The following is a 12,077-nucleotide window of genomic DNA, read 5'->3' as shown; positions in this document are numbered from 1 at the left end:
CTAATATTTCAAGTAATTTTGTTTTGTTCCTTGAAAGTAAATGCTATCATTATAAGTGAAAAATTCCTGCACATGTGTTTGGCATTAAATTAGCTCCATGGAATAATTCCACTACACTGAAATATTTAGTGGTCAAATACATTTGTGAAATGCTGTAATATGTATACCTAATTGGAGATTCATGTTGCCCATTACCCTAAGTTTCTGAGAATTCCTGCTACAAATAAGAAGCCAGTTTAACCTAGGATTGCTCCATCTTCCCTTACTAGGAAACTAATTTTGGTGTATGCAACATCTGTTAATACTGCTCTAGAATGATTGTTACCAAAAACATATCCTGGAAAACATGGGAATAACTCTTTTTTATCAATAGGCAGCTGAGTAAGGATTGAATGTTGAAATAATTGGTCTAAAACAAAATCATTTCAGATAGCCTGTAGCTGTCCATCTGTTGGGCTTCCCTGCTGGCTCAGTAGTAAAGAATCCTCCTGCTAATGTAGGATATGCAGGTTCAATCCCTAGCTCAGGAATATCCCTGGAGTAGGAAATGGCAACCCACTCTAGTATGCTTGCCTGGGAAGTCCCATGGACAGAGGAGCCTTGCAGCCTAAAGTCTGCTGCTGCTGCTGCTAAGTCATTTCAGTCGTGTCCGACTCTGTGTGATCCCATAGACGGAAGCCCACCAGGCTCCCCTGTCCCTGGGATTCTCCAGGCAAGAACACTGGAGTGGGTTGCCATTCCCTTCTCCAATGCATGAAAGTGAAAAGTGAAAGTGAAGTCGCTCCATCGTGTCTGACTCTCAGCAACCCCATGGACTGCAGCCTACCAGGCTCCTTAGTCCACGGGATTTTCCAGGCAAGAGTACTGGAGTGGGGTGCCATCGCCTTCTCCAGCCTAAAGTCTATGGGGTTGCAAAAATATTTGACATGACTTAGTGACTAAATAGCAACAACAATTTCTCTTGTTCCACCACAAAAATAACTAACTGAAGATGATTGCTTACGATTTTTGGTGTATTTTGTATCTACCATACTACTGTTTTCTTCATGCTTCATCTTCCACTTCATCTTCCATCTCCTTTACTGTTTTCCTCTCTTCTTCTTTTTATCCCTCCTTTCTCTTCTCTTCCTCTCTATGTCCTATGCAGTAAAAATGCTTGTTATAGTATTATAAAAATCTTCATGAAAATGTCAATGGTTGTATCACATTTCATCACGTAGCTTTATAATAATTGACAGTTCTTCTTTTGGATCTTGGCGTCAAAGGCATTCTTATATATTATGCTGTGATAGATATTTTTACATTGAGCTATTCATATGTTTTGAGTTATTTCCTCAATAATTTTAAATGTTTTAGTTAACCTTTTCATAAGCCTTCTTGGGATAGCTTACCATTTTACCTTAAGATTTCAGTGAAGCAAAGGAAGGCAATAAAAATCCATCAGTGATTCTAATGATTAAAATATTATATTTTCACACTCGGACCAGGACTTGGTAAATAAAAGTGTGTTTGTCATTCTCCATCAAGTCTCTTCTTTATTTAAGTTCTCTGTTACTCCTTTCATTAGCTCCTAGTATTCTTGCCTGGAGAACTCCATGGACAGAGGAGTCTGGCAGGCTACAGTCCATGGGGTCACAACGAGTCAGACATGACTGAGTGGCTAACACACACACATGCAACCTACAAATCATCTTCTTTCCCCTCTTAAATCTTCCTTTCTCTTTATTCTGCTAATCTATCTCACACCTATCAGTTCTCAGCAAACACCTCAAAAAATATTCCAGCCTCACTTTCTCATCTTCCAATCCTCCATTAACCTTCTGTAAGCAAGTGTCTGATGCCATAACTTAAAACACTCGACACATTGTACTGTAGTTTATTTTATTTTCCGTTAGACTGTGTGTGCTTTAGCTGCAAGAAGGACTGTCTTGGCATACATAGCTTCTGAAACCAGAATGTGTACTCAGGAAAATGAATTCATTCAACAAACATTGTAAGATGAAGCCTTATCCATTCTTCACCTACACTTACATAAGATGAATTCATCTTTCTTTGGCTCTGAGAGTAACAGAAATTCAATACACCTTTTCTTAGGAGTTATTCACTATTACATTTCCTTTCCCTTAGCATTCATTAAGATTGTCTACCTTTCATGTACACAGTACTATATTTAAGATGAATAACCAAGAAGGACCTACTGTATAGCACAGGGAACTCCTCTCAACATTATGTAACAACCTAAATGGGGAAAGAATTGGAAAGAGAATAGATACAAGTATTTGTATAACTGAATCAATTTGCTATACACCTGAGGCTAATGCAACATTGTTAATCAACTATACTAAATATAAAATAAAAAGTTATAAAGAGATTGTCTTTCTGACTGTCTCTGTACCTGCCTGTCTACCTAATTGTCTATCACCTTATTATCCACCTATCTATATATTCTTACTTCTTGAAATTTTATCAAATTTATATAAATTGACTTAATATTTTTATGCTCTAGTTCTCAACCCAAAATAATTTGTACTCTGTATTATGTTTAGTCATTCAGTCATGTCTGACTCTTTGCAACCTCATGGACTATAGCCCACCAGGCTCCTCTGTTCATGGGATTTCCCCAGGCAAGAATACTAGAGTGGGTTGCCATGCCCTCCTCCAGGGGATCTTTCCGACCCAAGGATTAAACACACATCTCCCACATTGCAGGTGGATGCTTTACTATCTGAGCCACCAGGGAAGTGGCTTTTTGTACTTTCAGTTCAGTTCAGTTCAGTTCAGTCACTGAGTCGTGTCTGACTCTGCGACCCCATGAATCGAAGCACGCCAGGCCTCCCTGTCCAACACCAATTCCCGGAGTTCACTCAAATTCACATTCATCGAGTCAGTGATGCCATCCAGCCATCTCATCCTCTGTCGTCCCCTTCTTCTCCTGCCCCCAATCCCTCCCAGCATCAGAGTCTTTTCCAATGAGTCAACTCTTCGCATGAGGTGGCCAAAGTACTGGATTTTCAGCTTTAGCATCAGTCCTTCCAAAGAAATCCCACGGCTGATCTCCTTCGGAATGGACTGGTTGGATCTCCTTGCAGTCCAAGGGACTCTCAAGAGTCTTCTCCAGCACCACAGTTCAAAAGCATCAATTCTTCAGCACTCAGCTTTCTTCACAGTCCAACTCTCACATCCATACGTGACCACTGGAAAAACCATAGCCTTGACTAGATGGACCTTTGTTGGCAAAGTAATGTCTCTGTTTTTTAATATGCTATCTAGGTTGGTCATAACTTTCCTTCCAAGGAGTAAGCGTCTTTTAATTTCATGGCTGCAGTCACCATCTGCAATGATTTTGGAGCCCCAAAAATAAAAGCAGGTAAATGGCATTAGGATAATATTTCTCATCATTGCAGTAACAGAGCTTGTGACAAGAGTCACAAGAGGCCTGTGTGGTCCAGGGGGATTGCATGGAACAAAAGAGTCACTTGCACGAGTGTTTGTGCCACTTTGTGTGCGTGCTAAACTGCTTCAGTCGTGTCTGACTCTTTGCAACCCTATAGACTGTAACCCACCAGCCTCCTCTGTCCATGGAATTCTCCAGGCAAGAATACTGGAGTTACATTAGTCCATCTCTAAAACAAAGATGCTTCTGAGAATCTCCTGGCTGTCCAGTTGTTAAGACTCCATACTTCCACTGCAGAGGGTGCTGGTTCCATCCCTGGTTTGGGGAACTAAGATCCTTCATGTCACACAGCCAAAAAGAAAAAAAAAAAAAGATGCTTCTAATTACTTGACACAGCTGTGCATCAGAATCCTGTCCATGGTACCAGTAACAAAGGAAGGAAGGAGTCCCTTACCTGGAGAAATTTTCTAACTGAACTAGGCAACATCACCAGAAACACGTACACACAAATATGTTTGGGTTGTGTGCACTATCAAAGAATTGCTAAGTTATTACAGGATCTTTAGTCGGGTCTGGAAAATCTTTGTGGGACAGGCCAGTTTTAAGTCATGTTAAGAGCTTTCATCTTAGGAGACAGAGGGGCTCACTTTGAAGAAGAGGATCAAGGCTTCCAGATGGAGAGAGTGGTGTGTTAGCAGGGTTAACAGTGGAAGTGAGCAAGATGCTGGACAGCTTTGAAGCTGACAATTAATAGATGTAACAAATGTAAGAAGCAGTTCTGAATCATTTCTCAAGTGAGAAAAAAACTGCTGGAAATGAGTAAGCACTGAGAGGCAGGAAGTATTTTGTTCTTACTTAACAAAATAATTTTTAGTCTTGGCATACAATTATGGATATGAGACTGAAAAGGCAAAAGAGTAAACGTAAGTATGTGACCCACCAGGAAGACGAAAGAGGCTGAGATTATAGGTCTCTGATCTAATTGTGATGCTCATGGAAACAGTGGGCTGCTGCTGCTGCTGCTAAGTCGCTTCAGTCATGTCCTACTCCGTGCGACCCCAGAGACAGCAGCCCACCAGGCTCCCCCGTCCCTGGGATTCTCCAGGCAAGGACACTGGAGTGGGTTGAAAACAGTGGGCTGGGTCTTGACTAAATTTTTGTACCTAAAAATGGGGAGGATAGATATGACATCCTTAGAGACCCAAAGATACCATCCCATGAGACAAAAAGGGAGAAATGGAGAGAGAGAGAGAAGATGGTTTTGATTTTGTGGAATCACTGTTTAAAAAGTGAGCAGGAGAAAAAAAAATGAGTTGCACAATACTGTGGTGACTCCAATCCTCTTTCCTAGTTGAGTAAGTAAAAGAGCCCCCAAATAAGTGGTTGTCTTTGCGGTTTGAGTGAGAAGTGAAATTGGTTTAAGAGCTCTTGATAAATGACTCAGAAGTGGAATTTAGGGCTGTGGTTCTTAAACTGTGGTCCTTGAACCAGCAGCCTTATTTCACCTGGGAACTTGTGAGAAATGCAGGTTGTCCGGCCCCTTGCAGAGATAACTGAATCAGAAACTCTGGAGGAGGGGGGAGGGGTCAGAAATCTCTCTTTTTTTGGTTGTAGTAGTGTTAGTCGCTCAGTTGTTTCTGACTCTTTGCGATCCCTCAAACTGTAACCCACCAGGCTCCTCTGTCCATGGGATTTTCCAGGCAAGAATACTGGAGTGAGTTGCCATTCCCTTCTTCAGAGGATCTTTCTGACTCAGTGATCGAACCTAGGTCTCCTGCATTGCAGGCAGATTCTTTACATTATATTACATGTATTCCATATTATCATCTTCTTTTTTGTCTTTTTGCTTATTTTTATTTTGGAGGATAATTGCCTTACAATGTTGTGTTAATTTCTGCTATACAACATGAATCAGCTATAGCATATTCAAAAGCAGAGACATTACTTTGCCAACAAAGGTTCGTCTAGTCAAGGCTATGGTTTTTCCTGTGGTCATGTATGGATGTGAGAGTTGGACTGTGAAGAAGGCTGAGCACCGAAGAATTGATGCTTTTGAACTGTAGTGTTGGAGAAGACTCTTGAGAGTCCCTTGGACTGCAAGGAGATCCAACCAGTCCATTCTGAAGGAGATCAGTCCTGGGATTTCTTTGGAAGGAATGATGCTAAAGCTGAAACTCCAGTACTTTGGCCACCTCATGCGAAGAGTTGACTCATTGGAAAAGACTGTGATGCTGGGAGGGATTGGGGGCAGGAGGAGAAGGGGACGACAGAGGATGAGATGGCTGGATGGCATCGCTGACTCGATGGACGTGAGTCTGAGTGAACTCCGGGAGTTGGTGATGGACAGGGAGGTCTGGCGTGCTGTGATTCATGGGGTCTCAAAGAGTCGGACACGACTGAGCGAGAAATACTGGATGGAAGCAATCTTGGTTTAACAAGGCTTCCAGGTGATTGTGAAGCTTGCTAAGTTTGAGAAATACTGATTTAGGAGATAATCTGTGCTCGCCCCTATTTCAACACCTCACTATGAAAAACACTCTGTAGAGACAGAAGTTTGCAGGATATTAATATCAGCAACTCTGCAAAGAGAACAAATTCATTAGAGTCAACTGGGAGGAAACTTTGTGAAAGAATATGAGAAAATGTTTCTCTTGTGAAAATGCCTTTGTTCAGCCTTAAGAGTGATGATTAACATTATTACATTAATTAAGTTTACTGATGTAAATTTAAGTTTAAATTTATCTTATTGTAGTGTCATTAAAAAGTAATTTGTGAATGTTAACAAGAGGATGTATAAAAACTTCTTTGTCTTCCCTTCCTTAAACATTTTCTCAGCATTGTGAGGCAGAAGATTTTTTGTTTTGTTTTGCTTTCAGAGATTCCTTTTGCAAATTGCAAGGTAGTAAAGCTTTCTGTCCCTGATACACTGTTGCCTATTTAAGGATTTTCTAAGATTAGAAGATAACAATAGTTAGTATATCAATCCTTTGCAAAGGCCCTATGCAAAACTGGGAAACATTTGAGTCTGCAGATTTAATTGAACATCAGTCAAGTTTTGCTTTTTCTGAAATGAGGAAATGGAATTGTGAAGGCCAAAATATTCTTTGAATCTTTTAAACTTGGTTATTGATAAAGAATGAGATTTAAACTCACCTTTGATTTTGGATGACAGACTATTGCAGTGTTTACATGAGTTTTAGAAGTAAAAACTCAATTGTGTGATTTGAAGAGCTTGGAAACCTTTGCTTGCAAACAGAGGGAGTATTACGATGTATAAAATTCTTTATGTATTTTTAATTTCCTCTTTTACTATCTGGAAGGTGTTTGGAGACTGCCCATGAACACTACATATTCATGATTATCCATAAAGGGTAAGATTAGAATTTGGTTTTAAACTATTGCTCCTGGTGTACATATTCTCCCAGCTTCCACTTTGTTCATCAGAACTACTCAAAGATGAATAGAGTTTTAAGAGGCAAGGTAACATTTTAAGCTCATTTTTTAAGTCATAGACTTCATTGAGGCAGCCTGCTGTGTTTTCATACAGGTAAATGGAAATTCATTTTCAGGTCCTCCACCTTCACACTGAGACAGGTCAGAACACTTCCTGGAGACCAGGAACAGACATGTGACTCTCCTCCTCTGCCTTTCCCATTAAATGATCTGTTTTTAGGCTGATCCTTGATTTGTTCATAAGGACCTGATTCTGAATCCTCTCTTCTTGCTTTAAGTGAGTGAGTCTTAGTCATTCAGTCATGTCTGACTCTTTGCGACCACCTGGACTGTAGCTCGCTAGGCTCCTCTGTCCATGGGAATCTCTGGGCCAGAATACTGGAATGGATGGCCATTCCCTTCTCCAGGGGATCTTCCTGACCCAGGGATTGAACCTGGGTCTCCTGAGCCACCAGGGCAGTCATACTGAAGGTGTAATGACTTGGAAGGGGGAGCTTGGACCATCCTGTGAGACTATGTCTTTCTCCATTTTCTGCTTAGCATCCAAATTATAATGCTATGTCTTAGATGTAGACACTGCCTGCCTATAGATCAAAATTACTTTTACAGAACTTGAACCTGATTTTATAATTTCCCAGTCAATGAGTCAACTCTTCACATGAGGTGGCCAAAGTATTGGAATTTCAGCCTCAGCATCAGTCCTTCCAATGAATACCCAGGACTGGTCTCCTTTAGGAAGGACTGGTTGGATCTCCTTGCAGTCCAAGGGACTCTCAAGAGTCTTCTCCAACACCACAGTTCAAAAGCATCAATTTTTCAGTGCTCAGCTTTCTTCACAGTCCAACTCTCACATCCATACATGACCACTGGAAAAACCATAGTCTTGACTAGATGGATCTTTGTTGGCAAAGTAATGTCTCTATTTTTAATATGCTATCTAGGTCGGTCATATATTTCCTTCCAAGGAGTAAGCGTCTTTTAATTTCATGGCTGCAGTCACCATCTGCAGTGATTTTGGAGCCCCAAAAAATAAAGTCTGACACTGTTTCCACTGTTTCCCCATCTATTTCCCATGAAGTGATGGGACCAGTTGCCATGATCTTCGTTTTCTGAATGTTGAGCTTTAAGCCAACTTTTTCACTCTTCTCTTTCACTTTCATCAAGAGGCTTTTTAGTTCCTCTTCACTTTCTGCCATAAGGGTGGTGTCATCTGCATATCTGAGGTTATTGATATTTCTCCAGGCAATCTTGATTCCAGCTAGAAATGTTAATTATTTAATTCTCTTCCTAACTCTTTGAGATAATATTATTTTCATCATGATTTATAAATGAAGAAACTCAAGGACATGTCATTTAAGTAGTATATCCAACATTAGGGCTTCCCTTGAGGCTCAGATGATAAAGAGTCTGCCTGCAATGTGGGAGACCTGGGTTCTATCTCTGAGTTGTGAAGATTCCCTGGAGAAGGAAATGGCTACCCACTCCAGTATTCTTCCCTGGAGAGTTCCATGGACAGAGGAGCCTAGTGAGTTACAGTCCATGGGGTTGCAAAGAGTTGGACATACCTGAGTGACTAGCACACACACACATGTCTAACATTGCACAGCTGGTAAGTGAAAGGGCTACACTCCAGCTCAGAGGTCTGGCCTGAGTACAGGCTCTGAACCTCTTTCCTACACTATTCCCAAAGAGCCAGAACAGTGTAGAATGAATATCACCTAATATGACCGTGTATAAGGAGCCTCTACTTCATTGATTACTGTCATAGATGCTCCTCAAGTCACTTGTTTTTCAGTTGTTAAGTCATGTCTGACTCTATGACCCCATGGACTGCAGCACGCCAGGCTTCCCTGTCCTTCACCATCTCCCAGCGCTTGCTCAAATTCATGTCCATTGAGTTGGTGATGCCATCCAACCACTTCATCCTTTGTCATTCCCTTCTCCTCCTACCTTCAATCTTTCCCAGCATCAGGGTCTTTTCCAATAAGTTGCTGTTCACATCAGGTGGCCAAAATATTGGAGCTTCAGATTCAGCATCAGTCATTCCAATGAATATTCAGGGATGATTTCCTTTAGGATTGACTGGTTTAATATCGTTGCTGTCCAAGAGACTCTCAAGAGTCTTCTCCAGCACCACAATTTGAAAGTATTGATTCTTTGGCATTCAGCTTCCTTTATGGGCCAACTCTCATATCCACATATGACTACTGGAAAAACCATAGCTTTAGATATACAGACCTTGTAAGTACGCTCAGTCTGTGGGAATAAGGACTGAAAGATAGAAGTAGTAAGTCCAGGTGTTGTTGGCATTTTGAGAGAAAATATATTTCCATTCAGAAATGTATTAAAAACCTAAAGAAGTCCCTTCCTCCAAATATAAGTTACAAGTGAGGTTTAATTTCACTTTTTTTTTCTTCAGAAAATACTCAGTTGTTGTTCTTGCAGAGTATTTTATTAATAGTTGAACTTCACCAGTTCATAACTAGAGATTATTTTTTATATCTGTGAATATTTATATTCTGCTTGATGTTTAATTTTACTACTTCTTTCAAAACTTTTCTACTTGTATCTAATTCTTATTATTTTTGGTAGTTGTGTAATCTTATTTATGTGTGTTTTTTTTTTGTCTTTTTAAAGACACCTTATTTAATATATTCTGTTGATTCACCAACATTGAACTCATAATCAAAAGCACTAAATTCATACCTTAACAAATCTTATTTAACACATATATTCTCCCCATGAGACATATCCTAGCCTTTGTGTGTTTAAGAATACTATATAGTTCTTAAGTGCCATGCGTGAGGACCATTTAAAATAGCACAGTAAGCAAAATGTGCACAAAAGAGCACAAAAAGCAAAAATGCCCCAAAATGCAAAAAACCTGTCACTAAACCTCACACTAAATAGACCAAGAAACCTGTTCAGACACCTGTTCACAGTCTGAGAGATGAAATGTGGCAAAGGTTCACCATGTTTGATCTCCATTGGGAATGTACACAGTGGGTGACTCATGTTTCACTTTGCACATGCCCATCAATGACAATGAAAACATCATAACTATTGATTTTGAGGTTATAAATAAGTTTCAATGGGTAGGAAAATTAAAAAACTACAGATCCATGAATAATGAGGGCCAACTCTATGTATTTGCCTTCGTATCTGATTAAAACACAGTAGTTGCTACTTCTGCTAAGTTATGAATTGAGGATGGACTTGAAAATGACACTGACTACTGAAAAGATTTAGAAATTTCTAGTATTTTTCTTAAGGTGCCTATTTTTCCAGATATCACATTTTTTTAAGGTCTTTTCAAGATGAGATTTAGGAGTACAGTTCTCAATGCTTAGGAATTCTCTTGCTGAAAAAGGATAATGGAATTAACTGAGTTTGAGGTCTACATTTTTCCTTTTCCTTATCTTGTGGGCAGTTGATTAGAGGTATTACAATTAGATAAACTTTTATAAAATAGTTTAAAACACCTTCATATAAAAAACTTTTATAAAAGCTAAATTTGTCAAATTGCTGGACACCAGAGACAAATCTGCAAAGTAGGGAGGAAAAAAAAAAAAGACATTTTACCCAAAAAACAGCAATAATAAAATTGATGACCAACTTTGCTGCAGGCAATGTGAAAATCAGAAGACAATTTCTTGACATCTTTAAAAAGCTGAAAGGATGGACTGCCAACCTGGAATCATATACATTGTGGAAATATCCTTCAAAATTGATTGCTGAATACTCTCTAAGACAAGGAAAATATTTGATACCTATAATACAAAAATATTCACAGAAGTTTGGATTGAAGAAAAGTGATCTTTGACAGAAATTGTAGGAAGGGATAAATCAATAAAACAATAAAATGCAATTGAAAGGTACATGTGGGGGTAGAGATAATATAATATTGAGTTTTTAAAGCAACAACAGTGATAATGTCTTGTAAGTTTCTAATGAATGTTAGGGTAAGATATAAAAAAACAGTAAGGAAAAGGGCAGAAGGATATCAGTGGAATCAAATGCTTGTAGGTTCCTTACATTGTTTGGGAATTTTAGTTAATATAAATTGTATAAGTGAACCATGTGCATAGTAAACTCTAGGGTAATCACTAAATAATAATACAAAAGTGTTTAAGAGAAGTGAAAGATACTAATAAAAAGTACTTGGCTCATTAAAATGAGGATTGGAAAAGAATAAAGCAACAAAGAAAAAAGCAAAAAGTAGAAAATAAATAATAAGGTTCTAGGCATAATCTCAATTATTTTCTTAAATTGTATAAATATAAATAAACTAAGCAACCCAATTTAGCAAGTATCATTCTGAATAATAATTTTAAAAAACCCTCAAAACACAAATATATGTTCTTTATTAAAAAACATACTGAAAATAGGTTGACACAAAATTAGGTGGAAAGCAAAGCATGGAAAAAGTATAATTCAAACACTAACCCCACTAATATATTAATATCTATACTAATGTAAGATAGAATATAACTTGAGATAAGATTTCATAGTTCTTAATTTCAATTCCACCAGAAGATACAAAAGTCCTAAGTTTGTACACCATCAGTAACAACATTCAAAATATTTAAATCAAAAATTAACAGAAATGGAAAGATAAACACACTTACAGTCAGTGATGAAACTTATGGACAAAAGAGTCAGACAGCAAAAATCATTAAAGATATAGAAGATTTGCATTTTACAACTAAGAAATTGAATTATATAACACATATAGGACTTTACATCAACAAATTCAGAATGAGTGTTTTTTCAAATGTCAATGGAAAATTTACAAAATATACCCTATGCTGGACCATAGTTAAGACACAACGATTTTCAAAGGATGGAAATAATATGGAACAAATTCTCTAACAGTAGTATAATTAAACTAGATATTAATAATGTAAATGTGATTAGAAAATTCTCCGGATGTAAAAGAAGAAGTCACAGTGAACATTAGACCATAATGTATGATCTGTTAATAAATTATGATAATACAATATATCAAAACTACTTCAGGTAGGAGTCTTAAAATTTGGGGCACTAGATATTGGGTCTCATGGGCTTCCCTCGTGGCTCAGATTGTAAAGAATCTGCCTGTAATGTGGGAGACTCAAGTTCTATCCCTGAGTCGGGAAAATCCCCTGGAGAAGGGAATGGAAACCCACTCTAGTAATCTTGTCCGAGAATTCCATGGACAGAGGAGCCTGGTGGGCTACAGTCCATGGGG

Source organism: Bos grunniens, chromosome 12 (assembly GCF_055505025.1).
Source record: "Bos grunniens cultivar Pamir isolate PY7600 chromosome 12, Bosgru_T2T1.0, whole genome shotgun sequence".
NCBI classification, from domain to species: Eukaryota; Metazoa; Chordata; class Mammalia; order Artiodactyla; family Bovidae; genus Bos; species Bos grunniens.
Note: the sequence above shows the minus strand (reverse complement) of the source record.